General features: G+C 49.2%; 1 long non-coding RNA gene across 2 annotated transcripts; it reads right to left on the reverse strand.

Annotated features, from left to right (window-relative positions):
* Positions 1–7,768: 7,768 nt before the first annotated feature.
* LOC114810265 lies at positions 7,769–12,830 on the reverse strand. Of its 2 annotated transcripts, none has more exons than XR_003757985.1 (4): positions 12,755–12,830; positions 9,594–9,744; positions 9,039–9,144; positions 7,769–8,654 (listed from the first exon to the last, which is right to left on the reverse strand). It is a non-coding gene; the product is annotated as an uncharacterized LOC114810265 (long non-coding RNA). The 2 variants fall into 2 exon arrangements; XR_003757984.2 differs by having other exon boundaries at positions 12,730–12,812.
* Positions 12,831–18,308: the final 5,478 nt, after the last annotated feature.

Genomic DNA, 18,308 nt, shown 5'->3' on the forward strand with positions numbered 1-18,308 from the left:
GGCTGGGAACTGTGTTTGTTACCAGACACAGCAGTCCCGTGGCTGGGAGGAAGAAACCAGCGGTATCGGAGCAGGAAAGGGATGGGTAGGGGGTTTGAGACAACCTTGTTTGGAGCAAACACTAGTCTCCCCATCCCCTAAAATCCCTGACCCCAATGCCAAGAGAGGATGTATACAGAGAGAAGCAGCTGACTGCTGCAGTGTCCTATTAAAACTTGTTCAGGATCCCCCTCACCCCCAGATCCCCAATTCCTGTCACTCCCAAACTCCAGTCCCCTCGAGACCATAAGCTGGTTGTGGGCAGGGCATGTGTCTGTCCTCCAGGTACTATCCCAAGTGCTTAGTACAATGCTCTGCAAACGGGAGGCACTGCATCCATCTGGTTGATTGATTTAAGGGGCAGAACTGCATGCACACTGGATATAATTCAGTGTCTGGTACAATACCTGCCTTCTGCCCTCCTGGCCCACATCCCTGTTGACTTGGTCTCAGGCAGGAGTCTGCACAACTCTGCTTCTTCGAAAGAAATAGGGCAGAGACACTGACAGACACCCCGTCCTCCTGCTGACATTAGATCCCACAAGCTTCCACATTAAGCCCAAAAAGGTCCCTTCTCTGAGGACTGAGGCAGGAAAGTGACCCTGCAGATAAGACTGCATTGCACTTTCCAATCACTTAATACAGTGCTCTGCACACAGTAAGCACTCAATAAATACGATTGAAGGAATGAATGACTATAGTACCTAGGGAGGCTTGGCTCATCTAGAGAACTAAAGGCCCTGGGTCTTTGCAGTCCCAGGCAAGTCAGATAGAACTAGCTTTCTGCACAGAGTCCAGGTCCCGGTCCTCCCATGGGTGGCAGCCGCCTCATCACTCTTCTTCCTCCCGATTATTCACACAAACACACATACATACACACCCTTCTCTTCAGGATAGCAATGCAGTCCACTCAGTAAGGGGGAAAATCTGGGAGATGACTCTGCGTACAGCGTAAAAGAGATGATCGTCGAGGCCGAGAAGAAGCACTGAGCTGCAGCTGCTCTGGAGAGATAACCCAGGGCTCTGGAATCAGAACCACCCTCGGGTCTGAGAGCAGCAGCCTGCCCCCTGGTGGCACTAGTTGGGATACGGGGCCACTGTGCCTCTCTATCGCCGCCTGGTGGCAACAGGCGTTGGCCTGGGAGGCTGCCTTTTTCAATAATCCCGTGGTGGTACTGCCTATTGTTCTGTGAGGCTTCGCCTCTCTATCATTCTCCGGGGGACACTGACCATTTTTGATGGTGTTTATGAAGCTCTCACGATATGCCAGGCACTGTAGTAAGCGCTGAGCTAGAGAGAAGCTCATCAATTTGGACACAGCCCTCGTCCCAGATGGGATTTACAAGTCTTAAGCCCCATTTGAGAGATGTTCGGAGGAAGGGAAGTGACTTACCCAAGGTCACCCCGCAGACAAGTGGCCGAGGCTGGATTTGGAGCCAGGTCCTTCCGGGCTGTAGTCACCAGGCGGCGCTGCTTCTCTCCCAGACGGTGATTCTGGGCGGCCGCGCCTCTCTATCGCCATCCGGTGGCACTTTGCTCCTACTGCGCGAGCTTCCTCCCTGGGCCTCCAGCTCCTCTAGGTCGCCTCTGACTCCTTTCCCCCGGCCTCCCTAAAGCCTGGAACTCCCTCCCTCTCCACATAGGCCAGATCACCACTTCCCACCTCTTCAAAGCATTAAGGTCGCAACTCTGCCAAGATGCCTTGTCTGATTAAGCCCTCTTTTACCCCCCACCCCGACTTCTGCATCCCCTACAGCCTTGGATCTAATAATGTTGGTATTTGTTAAGCGCTTACTATGTGCCGAGCACTGTTCTAAGCGCTGGGGTAGACATAGGGGAATCAGGTTGTCCCACGTGGGGCTCACAGTCTTAATCCCCATTTTACAGATGAGGGAACTGAGGCACAGAGAAGTTAAGTGACTTGCCCACAGTCACACAGCCGACAAGTGGCAGAGCTGGGATTCGAACTCATGAGCCCTGACTCCAAAGCCCATGCTCTTTCCACTGAGCCACGCTGCTTCTCCACAGGATCTGTGACCTGTGGACATTTTCCCTCTAGCCCTTATGTGCATATCTGTAAACTAGGCATTTTGTGTAACAGAAACGTAGTGGTTGTGAGCACAGAGGGGGTAGTTTATAATAATTACATTATTAATAATTATTAGTAGTAGTAACTTAGCATTTCTTTAGCACTTACAATATGTCAGGCAATGTACTAAGCATTGGGATAGATAAAAGAAAATTGGTTTGGACACAGTCATTATCCCACCTGGAGTTCACAGTCCCAGTCCCCACTATACAGAGTAGGTAACTGAGGCACAGAAGAGTGAAGTGACTTGTCTAAGGCCACACAGCAAACAAGTGGCAGAACCAGGATTAGAACCCATTACTTTTTGACTCCCAGGCCCATTCTCTAGCCACTAAGGAGAGAATGAGGTGAAAATATACTGGTGATAATTGAGCATATACTTTGCGCAAAGTACTGTAGGAGGTCCTGGGGGAGTAGGATACTGAGTTATTGTTATGGTATTTGTTAAGTACTTACTTTGTGCCAAGCAGTGTTCTAAGCACTAGGGTAGATATGAGGTAATCAGGTTATCCCACATGAGGCTCTCAGTCTTAATCCCCATTTTACTGTTAAGGTAACTGAGGCCCAAAGAAGTTAAGTAAATTCCCCAAGGTCACTCAGTAGACAAGTGGTAGAGGTGGGGTTAGAACCCATATCCTCTGACTCTCAAGCCCATGCTCTTGCCATTAGGCAATTTTGCTGTGGGCAAGTACTGTGTTTGTCCTACTGTACCCTCCCAAGTGCTTCATATAGTGTTCTGCATGAAGTTCACACTCCATAATGTCTGGCATGGTGAGATCTGGCTCAGTGAGATCTGGCCCTGGAAGACATGACTGGATGAGCGACTGTGGATGCACAAGTCTCGCTGCCCTGCCCTCTGTCGCCACCTAAAAAAGACATCTATTAGACACTTCGGGTTCCAGGAGAACCATTTGGTAGAAAGGGAGAGATGGGGGGGAAGACAATCTAGCTTCACAAACCTGAGTCTCCCCCAAAACATGGAGACCCCTTCAGAGGTGAGGTTTGACAGTTGCAGCTAAGCAGACTGCTACGTCCTGCAGCTCTAAACCCTGAACTAACTCCATCTTCATATTCCCAAGTCCACTGGTCATTCTCCAGGGACTGGATGCCCAGAACTAGTACAGACTGGGCACAATTCAGTCCTTGCACTTCTGCTGAATTACGTTAGAATTGAAGTCCACATGGCTCTGCTCCTCAAAGAGGAACAGGATGGATGTGCTAATCTTACCCTGTCCTACTCCTGACACTAGACCCTCCCCCTACCCCTCAGAAGCCACCACTGTCAAGGCCACAGGCGTCCCTTCTCAGAGGACTCAAGCTGTGCAAAATGAGCCTGCAGACAGGACGGGGACCAAAGAGAGGTTTGATCCATCTAGAGAATTAAGGGCTTCGGGTCTGGTCCGTTCCACAGCTGGGTCAGACAGAACCAGTTCCCTGCACAGAGCCCCAGTCCCCGTTTCCCGTACCAACCTCTGTGATGGGGGTGGCAACCCCCTCCTCGCTCTACTCCTCTTCCAGAGATGAACTTGAAGCATGGAAATTCAAACACAAACATATTCACCAACCACAAACAACCAGCTTCCCTTAGAGGTGACGGCACAGCTCCTGACTCCATCTCTTCCCAAGGATTATTATTATGGTATTGGTTATGCACTTCCTATGTGCCAACCACTGTTCTCACTGGTGGGGTAAATACACAGTAATCAGGTTGCCCCACATGGGGCTCACAGTATTAATCCCCATTTTACAGATGAGGTCACTGAGGCACGGGGAAGTTAAGCGGAGTTAAGCGGCTTGCCCAAGGTCACACAGCTGACAAGTGGAGGAGCCAGGATTAAAACTCACGTGCTCTGATTCCCAAGCCCGTGTTCTTTCCACTAAGCCACGCTGCTTCCGACACAGTCCCTGGCCCTTCGGGGCTCACAATCTAAATCCGCATTTTCCAGATGAGGGAACTGAGGACCAGCTAAGTGAAGTGATTTGCCCAGAGTCACACAGCAAACAAGAGGTGAAGCCATGATTAGAACCCATGACCTTCTGACTCCCAGGCCTGTGCTCTATCCACTACACCACGCCGCTTCTCTTGAGAAATTCGTCGCTTTGGACACGGAGGGGGGCCCCACTTCCATAAGCGCTACCACTATCAAACATGGAGGGGGGCTCCCCACTTGTGGATAGGGGTGTGCAGGGCTCCAGGTCTGCTCATTTGGTCAAGTCAAAGTCAGCTCCCTGCCCTCAGCCCCAATTCTTGAGTCCAGAACCAGCCTTCGTGCTAACAGTGGCAGCCCCCTCCTCATTACTCTCCCCAGAGCTAATCCTATCTTTCATGCACGCAAGCACACACACACCCCACCTTCCTTTTGAGTGGGACTGCATTAAAGAGCTCCATCTTTCAGTGGTGGAGTACATTTGGGAATTGACCTCACTACCCAAGTGCAGGGGGATAAACTTCATGGGTGGGGAGTCGTGATGAGCCGCAACTGTAGAGAGAGCGGTTGCCAGTAGGATTCTCCCTTTGGTCATCCAGCCCCCACTTGCAGAGTTCTGGAGAAGACGACCTGTGGGGCTTTCCTCCTCCCAGAGCTTAGAGCCGACGGAGCCGGAATTAGGGGTCTTGGACCACACCCTAAATGCCTCCTCTGGAGATGGGGAAGAGGATCTTTGGTCTCCTGGGAGAGAGGCGACATTGGAGCCATCCTCCCTGCTCATGTGTTATGCCACTTAATTTCCCCTTGCACTGCACTTAGCAGGTCACCGGGTAATTTGATTCTGCTACTTTGGATGCTCCTAGTGACGGTTGGGATTGGGAAACATCAGTTTCCTAAAGCCAAACAGGCCCTGACTCTGCAGAGAACCAGCTGTGACCATCAGGAAAAGCTCTTTTGGTATCAGGATCGCTGAGCAGGCGACCAGGTGATGATGTGGAGACTCTTCCTGTGAATTAATCAGGGATGAGCTCCACTCGGGGAGTCCAACGGTCTCACGGTTCACCCTGGCTTTAACCACTTGAATTAATCGATGGAATTTTTTGAGCTCTTACAGTGTGCAGAGCAGTGCACTGTGCTTGGGAGAGGACAAGAGAACAGAGTTGGTAGGCAGGTAGACAAACGTGGTAGACTATCACACCTTCCCCCTTCAAAGCCCTCCTGAAGGCTCACCTCCTCCAGGAAACCTTCCCAACTAAGCCCCTCCTTTCCTCAGCTCCCTCTCCCCTTCGCGTCACCCCGACTCACTCCCTTTGCTTGACCCCTCTCTCCCCACCCCACAGCACTTGTGTACATATGTAGATATCTATTATTCTATTTATTTACATTGATGCCTGTTTACTCATTTTGATGTGTATATATTTATAGATCTATTTATTTACATTGATGCCTGTTTGGCCGGGGGGCACGACTGTGTGAGTCTAAATGTAACCGAAAAAGTGTCTTTGGAGTCTTACACTCATCACGGCCCGTGACCTGGTGTTTGATCATTCTGCAGAATAAAATTTGGAGACCAAAGGAACCACGTACGGTCTCAGTGACCATGCAGAGCAAAGAACAGCCATAATTTTACATGCAACATTACTGGATGCTGAGCACTGTACTGAGTGCTTGGGAAAGGACTATATAAAAGAGTGGGTAAACACGTTCCCAGCCCACAGTGAGCTTACCCAGATGTTTGAGGTGGAGAACAGGATGAGACATTACTTGGAAGTTCTCTAAAGTGAGGAGTAAGACTCTCATTCCACCATCCTCAATGCTCCTTTTTTTAAATGGTATTTCTTAAGTCCTTTAGTATGTGCCAGGCACTGTTCTAATCGCTGGGGCAGATATACAGGGCCTGGCACATAATAAGTGCTTAATAATTACCATTATTAATAATCACAATAATAATAAAATGGGGATTCAATACCTCTTCCCTCTCCCTCTTGTACTGTGAGTTCCCTGAAGGACAGGAACAGAGTCTGACCTGATAATCTTGACTCTACCCAGTGCTTGGTAAATTGTTTGGCACATAGTGAGCACTTCACAAATGCCACCACAATTATTATGCAGGAAGAGATGGGGTCCAGCTGCTTTCTCACCTGATTTTTGTCCTCTCTCTTTCTCTGTCTTGTTAACTAGAAGAGCGTGGTTTGGCTCAGCAGCCTGGACATTACTGAGGAGGGCACATGCGAGATTAATCAATTAGGTTTCTTTTATGCAGGCCACTTAACTAAGTGTGTGGGAGTCTGCCACAGAGTTGGTAAACACACTCACTGCCTTCAAGCATCTTACATTCTACCTGAGGAGGCGGACAAGTAAAATAAAATTACAGGTAGATGGAATATCTGGGGCACAAGTGTATTTGTGTGTGGAGGCAGGGGACAGGCCTACATGTGCACCATGCAGGTGGGCTTACCTATACATGGGTGTGAATGTACTGGAGTTGGCTGCTGGGGGGTTCTTGCATGTGCCCACTTATGATGTTACAATTCCCTCGCACGGGCCTCAGAATTAGACAGTTGTGGGTTATAATCCAAGCTCCACCCTTGCCTGCTGTAGGACTTTGGTCAAGTCACTTCCCTTCTCTGTGCCTTACTTACATCATCTGTAAAATGGAGATTAAGACAGTCAACCCAATGTGGGAGAGGGAGAGTGTCCAACCTGATTTGCTTGTGTTGCGTCCTAGCTCTTGGTATAGTACCTGGCATGTTTTAGGTGCTTAACTACCACAATTGATTACTTACAGCTCTGCCCCTTGTCTGCTGTGTAACCCTGGGGAGGTCACTTGACCTCTTGGGGCTTCAATTGCCTCATGGAAAATGGGGATGGAGACTGAGTCCCTGTCTGGGACAGGGCCTGTGTCCAATCCAATTGCCTTGTGTCTACCTGGGCTCTTGCTTTGGTACCTAACACATGCTAAATACTTAACAAATACAACAGTTATTATTATTATTACAGCAGAGTTTGTAGACACATTCCCTGCCCACAAGAAGTTCACAAACTAGATGGGGGGTGGGGGGGTTGGGAAGAAACATACATCTTAATAAATAATGCATATTCTGGCATTTAAGCACTTAATACCACAAGTATTGTGTTTATTACTTCAAAAGGGGGAGGGGAAAGCAGAGACCCAGAGAGATCGAGGAACACCACTAGAGTCACACTGCAAGTCACTGAAGTCACTTCAGTACGACTGATTGATTTACTGACTGACCGGGTAGTGGAACCTGGGACAACCTCCAGTCTGAGCCACTGCCCACCTCCAACCCATGGTGCCCACTCTCTCTCTCTCGGGCCTAAGAGGGTCATGCCTTCTGGCCTAGCCCCACCTGATCAAACAGGAGAAATCTGAGAGTCTCTCACCCATGGGAGCCACATTCTTAAGAGCATCAGGCTGGGTACGGGGAAGAGGGAAGGAGAAAAAGAGGGTGTCATCACTCTCTCTTTTTGTAGTCCGAAGCCTCCAGCCCCCTTACCCTGACTAGCTGAGACTGAAGGAATGAAAGGTGGAGGGAGGGAGGGAGGGAGGGAGGAGGGAGGGTGCTAGGTTGTCACTCTACAAATTAGAAGCTGGTGACATTCTCCTGCTTTGGGTAGTAGCTGATACTCCCAAATTATAACCTATTTCGGGAGCAGGGGCAGCTGCCAGTGAATCAAGGGACTCAGGAAAGAGGAAAAACATATCCATTTTATTCCATACAGATGCATTTGGGCTTACAGAGCCCAGGCCGCCAAGGTGACCGAGAGGGGAGGTGGAGAGAAGGGCAGCAGACCGTGCCATTTCTGTTGGTAGGATGGGGGGGGAATATCGCTTTGCATCTTCCCTCTCTAGCATTTGCTGCTAGTTCTCTCCACCCCTCATTCTGCTCATCCAGGAGGAATGGAGAACATAGGGAAGTCACACATGCATACAGATAGACACGCACTCCCCTACTTATTGCTGTCCCTGTACCCCCCTCCCCTAGGGGCACCCCCTTCAGGCGGGAGAGGGAGTCTGTACTCTTGAAGCCAGAGCTAGGCAGATAGCTCCCAACGGAAGGGCCCGGCCAGGAGGAAGTCACACTGACTATAGAATTAAGGGCCCCAGGGCGACTTCACACCCGTTCTTAGGTCCTTCCATGGAGCAACTGTCCAAAGCTCTAGACCCCTGTTTCCATAACCCTCTACCCGTCCAAAGAGGGGCAGCCCCTCTCACCCTGCTCTGGTCCCGGCCCTCACTTTCATGCAAGAGGCACAAACACACACACATGCCTCCATCTCCTCCTGGAGTAACAAGGGACTGGTTTGGCACCCATGATGCAGTGCTTCACCCTTGACCCCCAAAGGAAATGGCATTTTCTGGAAGGGGGGAACACAACCGTGGGCTTGGGAGCGGGAGGGAGGGGGTGTCCGGGGGGCAGTCGTGCGGGCCAGGGGGCAGCAGCCCAGGTCTAACCCATTGCCCGACAGTGGGGCTGGTGCAATCGATCAGTATCCATAGCATCCGGTGAGTAGCTGGTCAGACCTCCGCTGTCCACGGGGTCGGGTGGTCCAGTTTGGGGCAGTGCCATGGGTTCCTGGGGATGGAGGTGACCATTGATTGACTGATGAGGTGTGCCCCAGGCCACCCATGGGGAGAGAGCCAGCCTATCACAGTTGGGGGTGGGGGAAACTTGGATAGGTTTCTAGTGGGGATCCAATTCCTCCAGGCAGCGAGCAGGAAGTTGGTTGTTGGGTAGGATCTTCATCAAGGGTCACTACTGAGCCCGGGGGATTCGGTCACTGCTCTCGTTTGTGGACTATAAGGATGCAGTCGATTGCATGTGTGTGTAGTGGGGGATAAGGTTCCCTTCACTATGCTCTCTTAAGTGCTTCGCCTAGTGCTCAATAAAGACCATGGATTCCTTCAACTTGCCTGAAACAGAAGCTAGAGAGCCCCAAATTTACAGCATAAAACTCACCATCCTGTCCAGTCCTGTCAGCACCAACATGTCCTTGGGGAAGCAGGGTTGGAGCGGGGGCCAGGTTTTCCGTGATGCACCTGGGGCTCAGACTCCTTCCTTGGCCCTAAGGATAAAGCTAGTCAGGTCTCAGGGTAATCTCGCTCTGGGCCCCTGCTCTGTTCAGGGGGGGCTGCAGCCAGGGACCAGCCCCATCAGGGTCCCCATCTTCCAGCTAGACTGTCCCCTTCAGGCTCACTCACACCCAAGAAAGAGGAAGCAAGCAAGAGAGCGAGAGAAAGAGAGCAAAAGAGCAAGAGCGAGGTAGAGCAAGGAAGCGAAAGAAAGAGCGAGTGAGAGCGCGAGCAAGAGAGAGAGAGATAGGGAGACCGAGAGAGAGAGGGAGAGAACCAGAGATGAGGGGCAACTGCTCTGAGACATGAAAAAGGCTGCCATTCACAGACCCTGCAGGGGAGGCCCTGACTGGCTTTGTCACCCCAGAAATTCTGGGTTTCCCCAACAGACTCAGCCCCTGCAGACCCTCTCCCCCCCACCCCCAATTCTCCAGAGTCTTACCTGTGAGCAGGATTGTCTGGGAGACTTCTCTAGGGTGCAGAAAGAAGCTGGGCTGATGTCCTTTCTCTCAAGCAGCTAAATTCCTGAACACTTACCCAGTGCCAAGCTGGTCCTTCACCCCTGGTCCTCTTCCAGTCCATCAACAGTAGACCTGAAAGGGGCAACCGACACCAAGTTGGACCTGGAGTGAGACCACACCCCCTTGAACACACTCTTTGGTTAACTTGTTGTAGGAGACACAGTCCCTGCCCACTGGGAGCTTACAATCTAAGTCAGTCCACCAGTCCATTGTACTGGAGCTCTTTCCATTGGCAGAACAATGTACTAACCCTTTGGCACAGTAAAAAAGAACCATGTAACTAACATACCAAAAACAAGCTCACAGCCTACAGAGGGAAGCACTGATTTTGGAACAACATGGTGAGAATGCTTCAAGGAGTTTAGCATTACATAGCACGCGTGGCCCCTGTTCTCAAGAAGCTTCCGGTCTACATGACAGACATTAAAATTGTGTTACATACAGGTGGAATAGCACGTACAAGTTCAGTAGATGACGTTGTACACCCTGAACCCATGATAAGCTTGAATCAGCATAAAAAGCAAGTGAATCAATACATAGAGTGAAGGGTGGCAGTGTTGCATTAAGACAGCAATAATGTTTCTGGAACGCCATTTGACAGAGCACCCTACTAAGAGCACAACGTGGAGGCAAGAGGCCTCAGTCAATCGTATTTATCCAGCACTTAATGCAGAGCACAATATAACCATTGACAGATTCCCTGCCCACTATGAGCTTACCATTTTAAGGGAGAGACAGACATTAATATGAATAAATTACATCCATTTGAGTAGAAGCCACGACAAGTGGTTAGAGGAGTCATCTGGAAGTATTCTTGTATACTAGATTCCAACTCAATGAGAGATTTGCACTTGGTAACTCCATCTCCCAGGCGCATATCTATGAAGTATTCAACGAATACTTAACGAACACATGCGAACCGTGCATGTGTTGGTGGTGCTCTGGGTCAGGCCGGCTTACTTATTAACACTGTTATTTGTTCAGAGCTTACTATGTTCCAAGCACTGTTCTAAGTGCTGGGGTAGATACAAGGTAGTGAGGTTGTCCCACGTGGGGCTCACAGAGCTTACTATGTTCCAAGCACTGTTCTAAGTGCTGGGGTAGATACAAGGTAGTGAGGTTGTCCCACGTGGGGCTCACAGTCTTCATACCCATTTTACAGTTGAGGTGACGGAGGCACAGAGAAGTTAAGTGACTTGCTCAAGGTCACATAGCTGACAAGCGGCGGAGCCAGGATTAGAACCCATGACCTCTGACTCCCAAGCCCGGGCTCATGCCGTGGAGCACAGAGTACTATATTAAACACAATTTAACAGACATTCCCCGCCCACAACGAGTTTACAGTTTACTCCACACCGGTGTAACTACTGAACCCCAAGTCACTGCTGGGCTTTTATGGGGTTGTTATGGAGTCCCACGGCGGCGGAACGGAAGATTGTGTCTTGGGGTACAAGAATTGGGAAGCCCAAAAAGAGTCCCCCGACATCCAGCTGAGGTCGGCGCAATCCTGCCCTCGAGGGGCACGTGACAGTACCGCCACCCCACTCCTTCCCCCTCAGTGGGTCTCGCTTCCTGCCTCGGGGGGCTTACATTCTGATACTCCCATAATGACGCTGCCAGGACCGACCCACGGCGCTCACTTCACTGAGGAGGGTGGAGAGTGGGGTGTGGGGGGGGAGGTTTCCAATGGATGGGGACTGGAGGTGCACCCTCTTGTGGATAATGGGGTGGAGGGGAAGTGTACGAAACTTGCAGAAACAACCCTTCACCTTCCAGCACATTCCAGGCACAAAGTACCAGGTTGAGGTTGTGGAAGGTTACGGCTTGGATGATTTTACAGTTGAGTGGGCAATACTAGCTAACTGGGGCCTGGCCCAAGCCTAGGAAGAGAGCTCAATGACAGAGACACAAAAAACATACAGAGAGACACACAGAGACAGTGAGCATGCACCCCGTAGTTTCTGCCCCATAAAAGCCCTGACCTCTAGACCCAGAGCAGCACTCATTTCCACCCCCCCCCCCAGAACAAGACTTCATCACATCACAACCTCTCTGCTCCTGAGAACCAAATCAGAGGCTTGGCTACAAACACTGTTAGCCACACACATGTGTCCAATCTGATTATCTTCTACCTACCCCAGCACTTGGAACACATATTAACTGCTTATCACATACCATCATCTCATCAACAGGTTCAACAAGAAAATAGTAGCAAACCTTCTCCTACCACCCTCAGGCCTCTTCATTGCCTACACATTATTAATCCAATTGACACCGACTATCCAGCCCTAGTCTCCTGCCTGCCCCACCACACACACAACTCCAGCTTCCGTACAGGAAATCTCACTTAACCTAACCCTAGATTCTCAACTCCAGTCATTGCTATCACTACTTACCTTGTATCCACTCCAGCAGTCAGTAGAGTACAGTGCTTGGCATATTATAAGCATTTAACAAGTACCATTATTTTTACAAAGTCAATCATATTTATGGAGTACTTTCTGAGGGCAAAACACTGTCATAAGCACTAGAGTAAGTACAATCTAACCTCAGCCTCTAAAGGGCCACTACCCTATGTCAATTATCCCAGACTTGGGACTCCTTCCCCACCCCTTTAATTCCAACTCTGAGCCCAGCCCATTCTTTAGTCCCTTCCATCACCATAATCAATAAAATCACTATCCCAAACCTAAAACGTCCAAGTCATTGCTGAGTCATCCATATAAAACCAACTCCCTTCATAAGCCACTCCATCACCATTGGAGACAATATCAATTAGCCTAGCCTTAAGTTGTCCCTTAAAAGCAACAACCCAACTCACTCCTGAACCATCAAAAACCAAACCATTTGCCCTAACCACCTCAGCACCACTGGTATAAGAAATAGGTAGAGAAAGCCAACTTTGGGAAGCTTTTAATCCAATATATCAACTACCACAGCTAAACAAAAGATATGCTAACCAAGAAAGCATCACAGACTCAACTCACCAAAACCCCAGAAAAAACACACTCTGCCTTCTCTCCACAACCTACAGCAAGTAAAGCCCATAGCCCTTACCTAAGGTAGAGAAAGGCTCACCAACCTCTGGGGCTTTAAAGGAGAAGTGCCACTTGACCCATTGTAGGGCACCTAATGGAGAGACTGGGTTGCTGGGTGGGGTAGGGGAGAAGCTGTAGGAGCAAGGAAGAAAAAGAGGCAGAAGGCTATTAAAGAGAAGGGGATTTGCAGCTGCTCATTGTTAAAAGGATCTGGAAAAACATCCTTAATTATAGACACCTGCAACCCATTCACCTACTCCTCGAGGATGGGATCTAATTCTCATCCAAGGTTATCCCAGCCGCCTAGTACAGTGCTTTGCACCCAGGAGGATCTTCAATAAATAAGAATGAATGAGCAAATGAATGAATGAATCAATCAGTCAATAAACTCAAGCTCTTCCCTGAGGTCCCCCCAATCCCCCGGCCCCACGGTCTCCTCCACTCTGTCTCTCCTTTTTGTTTCTTTTTAATGGTATTCGTTAAGCACTTTCTGTGTGCCATGCACTGTGCTGGGCACCACGGTGAATACAAGATAGGTTGGACAGGTATCTGTCCCACGTGGGGCTTGCCCTCTTGATCCCCCATTTTACAGATGAGGTGACTGAGGGCCCAGAGAAGTGAAACGACTTGCCCAGGGTCACACAGCAGAGGGATTGCGGAAGTGGGGCTGGAAACCCAGGTCCTCTGACTCCCAGGCCCAGGTCCTTTCCACTAGGCCGCACTGCTTCTCTCCTCCCTGTTTCTGTTCCTTTTAGCCTCTGGGGAAGGACTTTTGGTGAAAGAAGTAATCAGTGGAGGCCAAGTTTGGGGGGCTCTTAATACAAGAGCCTGGAGAGAGTGGAGGGAAAAGGCAGGGAAGGTGAAGAAGACAGGAAGGAAGGACAGGTCAGCTTTCAGGCTGGACACTTGGGTGGCCCCTGATGGCCCTTGCAGATCTTGGACCGACATAATAATAATGGTATCTGTTAATAGCTTACTTTGTAGCGAGCACGGCATTAAACCCTGTTGCCCAAGGTGTCCGATGTCTCCCAGAACACTTTAACGCTCTTTTTTAAGTGCTTACTATGTGTTCAACACCATTCTAAGCGCTGGGGTAGAAACAAGTGAATTAGTTTGGACACAGTCCCTGTCCCTTACGGGGCTCACAGTCTAAGTAGGAGGGAGAACGGGAGAACCGAGGCCCAGAGAAGGGGAGTGACGGCCAAGGTCACACAGCAGACAAGTGGCAGATTAGAACCCTTGACCTTCTGACTCCCAGGCCTGTCCATGATTGACTTTTTTGAACCTCACAATGTTGATCCTTTCCTTTCCACTCATTCTTCAGCGTGCCACTATTTGACTCAAATTCACCCTTTATCTGCGCTCCTCATTTTAGGGAGGTGGAATTTGGGGCAAATGGGGGAATTTTATGGTTAAGGCACATCTCCTCCGAGAGGTCTTCCCCGATTAAACTCTCATCAAACCTGGGGAAATGGGGGAATTTTATGGCTCATTTAAGGCACATCTCCTCCAAGAGGCCTTCCCTGACTAAGCCCTCATTCCCTTTACTCCAGTTCCCTTCTGTGTTGCCCTGACATGCTCCCTTTATTCACCTCCTCCTTCAGCCCCACAGCACTTTTGTCCATATCCATATTTTCTTTATTTATATTGATGTTGGTCTCCCCCTCTAGTCTGCTAGCTGTTTGGGAAGGAAATGTGTCAGCCACCTCTGTTGTACTGTACTCTCCCAAGCGATTAGTATAGTGCTCTGCACACAGAAGGCTCTAAATAAAGACCGTGGATGGATTGATGGGCTCTAAGATTGAAAGCCTGGAGCTTGGACAATGTCCCATGATGCTTTCTTGTACTGCCAACAAACACCTCAATGGTGGGGGACAGTTTCTGGGTCCCAAGTGGGGCAGAAACCTTGTCTGAGGTGATTGTCTTCTGATCTAAAAACTTCATATATTAGAGGCCACCCCATTTATCTTGCCCCTCATCGTGTGCGCGAATGTCTGCAATTGGGGTTAGGTTGCTATCTCTTTGACGTAGCTTACCTAATTCCACTGAAAGTCATTTTTTCAGCTGGGAGAATTTGGTCATCCTGCTATGCTGAAAAATTGCTACGGACTCTTGGCACTAAGCTGAAACCAATCCAGGAATTGCCAAACTGATAATTGACCTTTGGGATGTCAGTCCCAGCTCAAATCCATGTATATGCCCTGCTTGTCGCTAATCAGTTTATCACTCAATGGTATTTACTGAGCCCTTACTATATGCAGAGCACTGCACTAAACATCTGGGAGAGAACTATAGGATAGAGTTGTAGATATACTCAAATTGATCAATCAGTGGTATTTATTGAATGCTTCCTGTGGGCAGAGAACTGTACTAGCCCCTTGGGAGAGGACAATAGAACAGAGTTGCTAGATGTGTTCCCTGGCCACAAGGAGTTTATGGTGTAGAGGGGGAGACAGACATTCATTTAAATCGATAAATTCCAGAAATGTGCATAAGTGCTGTGGGACTGAGGGAGGGGTGTATCAAGAGTGCAAATCCAAGTGCAAGTGCAGAGCAAAAAGGAATTCTTTATCTTGTCCATTCTAGGTGCAGTTGTTAGGTGCAAAGAAAGTGCTTAATAAATACCATCAATATCATACACACCTTGCTTCTGCTGCAGACACATGGGACAGCTGTGGGGAGTGGGAATACACATACACAACCACACACACCCTCCCTCCCCTGCTTCTCCTCCATTTCACTGTAGCTCATCTTTAAACTCCATTTCTTCCCTCTGCTTATGAGATATTGTAGTGTCCATCTCTCCAACTAGATTTTAAGCTCAGAAGGTGGTGTGTCTTCATGTTTCAGCATCCCTTGCTCCCCACTTGTGCTCTTAGATTGTGAGCCCCCAAGTCTAATTCCCACCTGTGTCTTTTCTCCCCGCACTTAATACAGTGTTCTGCACCCAGTAAGAACGCAATACCTTTACTACAACTGTTATTAATAATAATAATAATAATAATGTTGGTATTTGTTAAGTGCTTACTATGTGCCGAGCACTGTTCTAAGTGCTGGGGTAGACACAGGGGAATCAGGTCATCCCACGTGGGGCTCATAGTCTTAATCCCCATTTTACAGATGAGGGAACTGAGGCCCAGAGAAGTGAAGTGACTTGCCCACAGTCACACAGCCGACAAGGGGCAGAGCGGGGATTCGAACCCATGACCTCTGACTCCAAAGCCCGGGGTCTTTCCACTGAGCCACGTTATTGCTACTATGGCACAGATCCAAACTCATCTCCTCCAGGAAGCCTGCCCTGATTGACCCCATACATTTTCCTTATACCCCAGTACTCCGTGTGACTCGTGCCCTGAGTGTCCTGCTCTCTGAGTCAGTCAGGAGCGCAGTTCACCAGTGACCGTGTGTGGCCGTGGACACGTGTGTGGTCCGGATACCCTGAGCCTGGGGGAGGGATGCCCCAGCTACCATATGAGGCTCTGGGTCCCAGGCCGTGAGTGACCGTGGGCCGCCCGTTCTGCCCCCCGGCCCCCGTGCCCTGAGAAGATGCCCTTGGCCATGTCCCTCTCTCGGTCCCAGATGGCCGCTGGCCTGCGAGCCTGGGCCTGTCCGGACGGATACCGGTGTCCCCGGCAAAATTCTGCCTGTAATCCTCATCTAGAGCTGTGGAACCCATCTTGAGAGATGAGTGGATTACTGATACAGGGGTCCAGAATCTCCCATCCTACCTTCTGGAAAAATCTGAGAACCATGTTTGTTACCAGACATTTCAGTCTCAGGGCTGGGGGCGAAGCAACCAGCAGTATTAGAGCTGGAAAGAGCTGGGTAGCAGATTGAAGATAGCTTAGTTTGGGGTAGACACTAATCTCCCCATGTCCTAAAACACTGACCCTAATTCCAAGAAATGATGTCTATGGAGAGATGTAGCTGATTGCTGCTATACCCTAATACTTGCCCCCCCTCCCCCTTGCCCCCCAGGCACCCTTTGGGACATTAATAAGTATCTGGGGAGGCTATGCCTCTCTATCACCTCCCCCCAGCCCCCCGGTGACAGCAGCCTTATTCAGGGAGCCTGCCCTTTTTTATCGCTCACTGGTGGTACTAGGCATCGCTCTATTAATGGTATATACAGTATAATAGTAATAATAATAATAATTGCTATCTCCCCCTGGTGGCACCAATCGTTCTACTAGGAGACTACACCTCTCTATCACTGCCTGGTGTCACTATAGTATAGTATAACAATAATAATAATAATGTTGGTATTTGTTAAGCGCATACTATGTGCAGAGCACTGTTCTAAGCGCTGGGGTAGACACAGGGGAATCAGGTTGTCCACGTGGGGCTCACAGTCTTAATCCCCATTTTACAGTTGAGGGAACTGAGGCACCGAGAAGTTAAGTGACTTGCCCACAGTCACACAGCTGACAAGTGGCAGAGCTGGGATTCAAATTCATGACCTCTGACTCCAAAGCCCATGCTCTTTCCAGTGAGCCACGCTGCTTCACATTGTACATTGTATAATGATAATAATAATGATGGTGGTATTGACTAAGCACTTACTATGTGCAGAGCACTGTTCTAAGAGCTGGGGTATACAGGGTAATTAGGTTGTCCCACATGAGGCTCACAGTCTTCATCCCCATTTTACAGGTGAGGTAACTAGGCACAGAGAAGTTAAGTGACTTGCCAACAGTCACACAGCTGACAAGTGGCAGATCTGGGATTCAAACCCATGACCTCTGACTCCCAAGCCCATGCTCTTTCCACTCAGCCACGCTGGAACATAGTATAATGTAGTATAGTATAATATAATATAGCATAGTATAGCAGGGGAAAGGTGTGAAAATGTGGTTTCGAAGCCAGTAGGTACAACAAGGGTGTGTGAGTTTTGCTTGCCTTATACTTGGCCCATTCATCCAAGGAAGCTGTCCACACTGCAAAATATACCTTGCAAAGTTTCAGTCTGGACCTGGAGAACATCAGGTCTCCTGGGAGCTGGCAGAGTTTGAGATCAAGAGAGAGAGAGAGACCAAAAACAAAACTTCTAAGGAAGAGAGGGCATCTAGTGCCATAGATCGCCCTTCCACTTTCCCCACAGAACTGTCACACCTTTGGCTAGTTCAAGAGTTCCCAACCAACTGCATACTGTAAAGCCCTCAGGCAGGGCTGCCACCTTCACTTGCCTTTATACAAAGAGGAGTTTTAGTCATCAACCCTGAACATCTGTCTTGATTCTCCTGTGCAGACAGCATCTCTCTGAACCATACAGAGACCCAATCCACAAACCAAGGAAGGCCATCAGGTGTGAGATGGGATTTTAACAACTTTTATTCACTAGCATAGTGTTTTGGGGAAGAATAGCCATATATATTGCCTTTTCAGCCCTCAAAGACTTTAGGAAGAGGAAATGAAGCAGGAGATTCTTGTGTCTAAAGCAAACTTCCTCTCTTTCACCTCCAATATTCCCTTGGGTGGCCTTGAAGACCCCTTAGATAAGGAAATAAAGCTGAAGATTATTTCCTTGAAGCAAATTTCTCCTTTCTTCTCTCTTAAGTCATCAAAGACATTCCATAAAGTAAACCTGAAACCAATTTC

Source organism: Ornithorhynchus anatinus, chromosome 3, assembly GCF_004115215.2.
Source record: "Ornithorhynchus anatinus isolate Pmale09 chromosome 3, mOrnAna1.pri.v4, whole genome shotgun sequence".
Classification (NCBI taxonomy): domain Eukaryota; kingdom Metazoa; phylum Chordata; class Mammalia; order Monotremata; family Ornithorhynchidae; genus Ornithorhynchus; species Ornithorhynchus anatinus.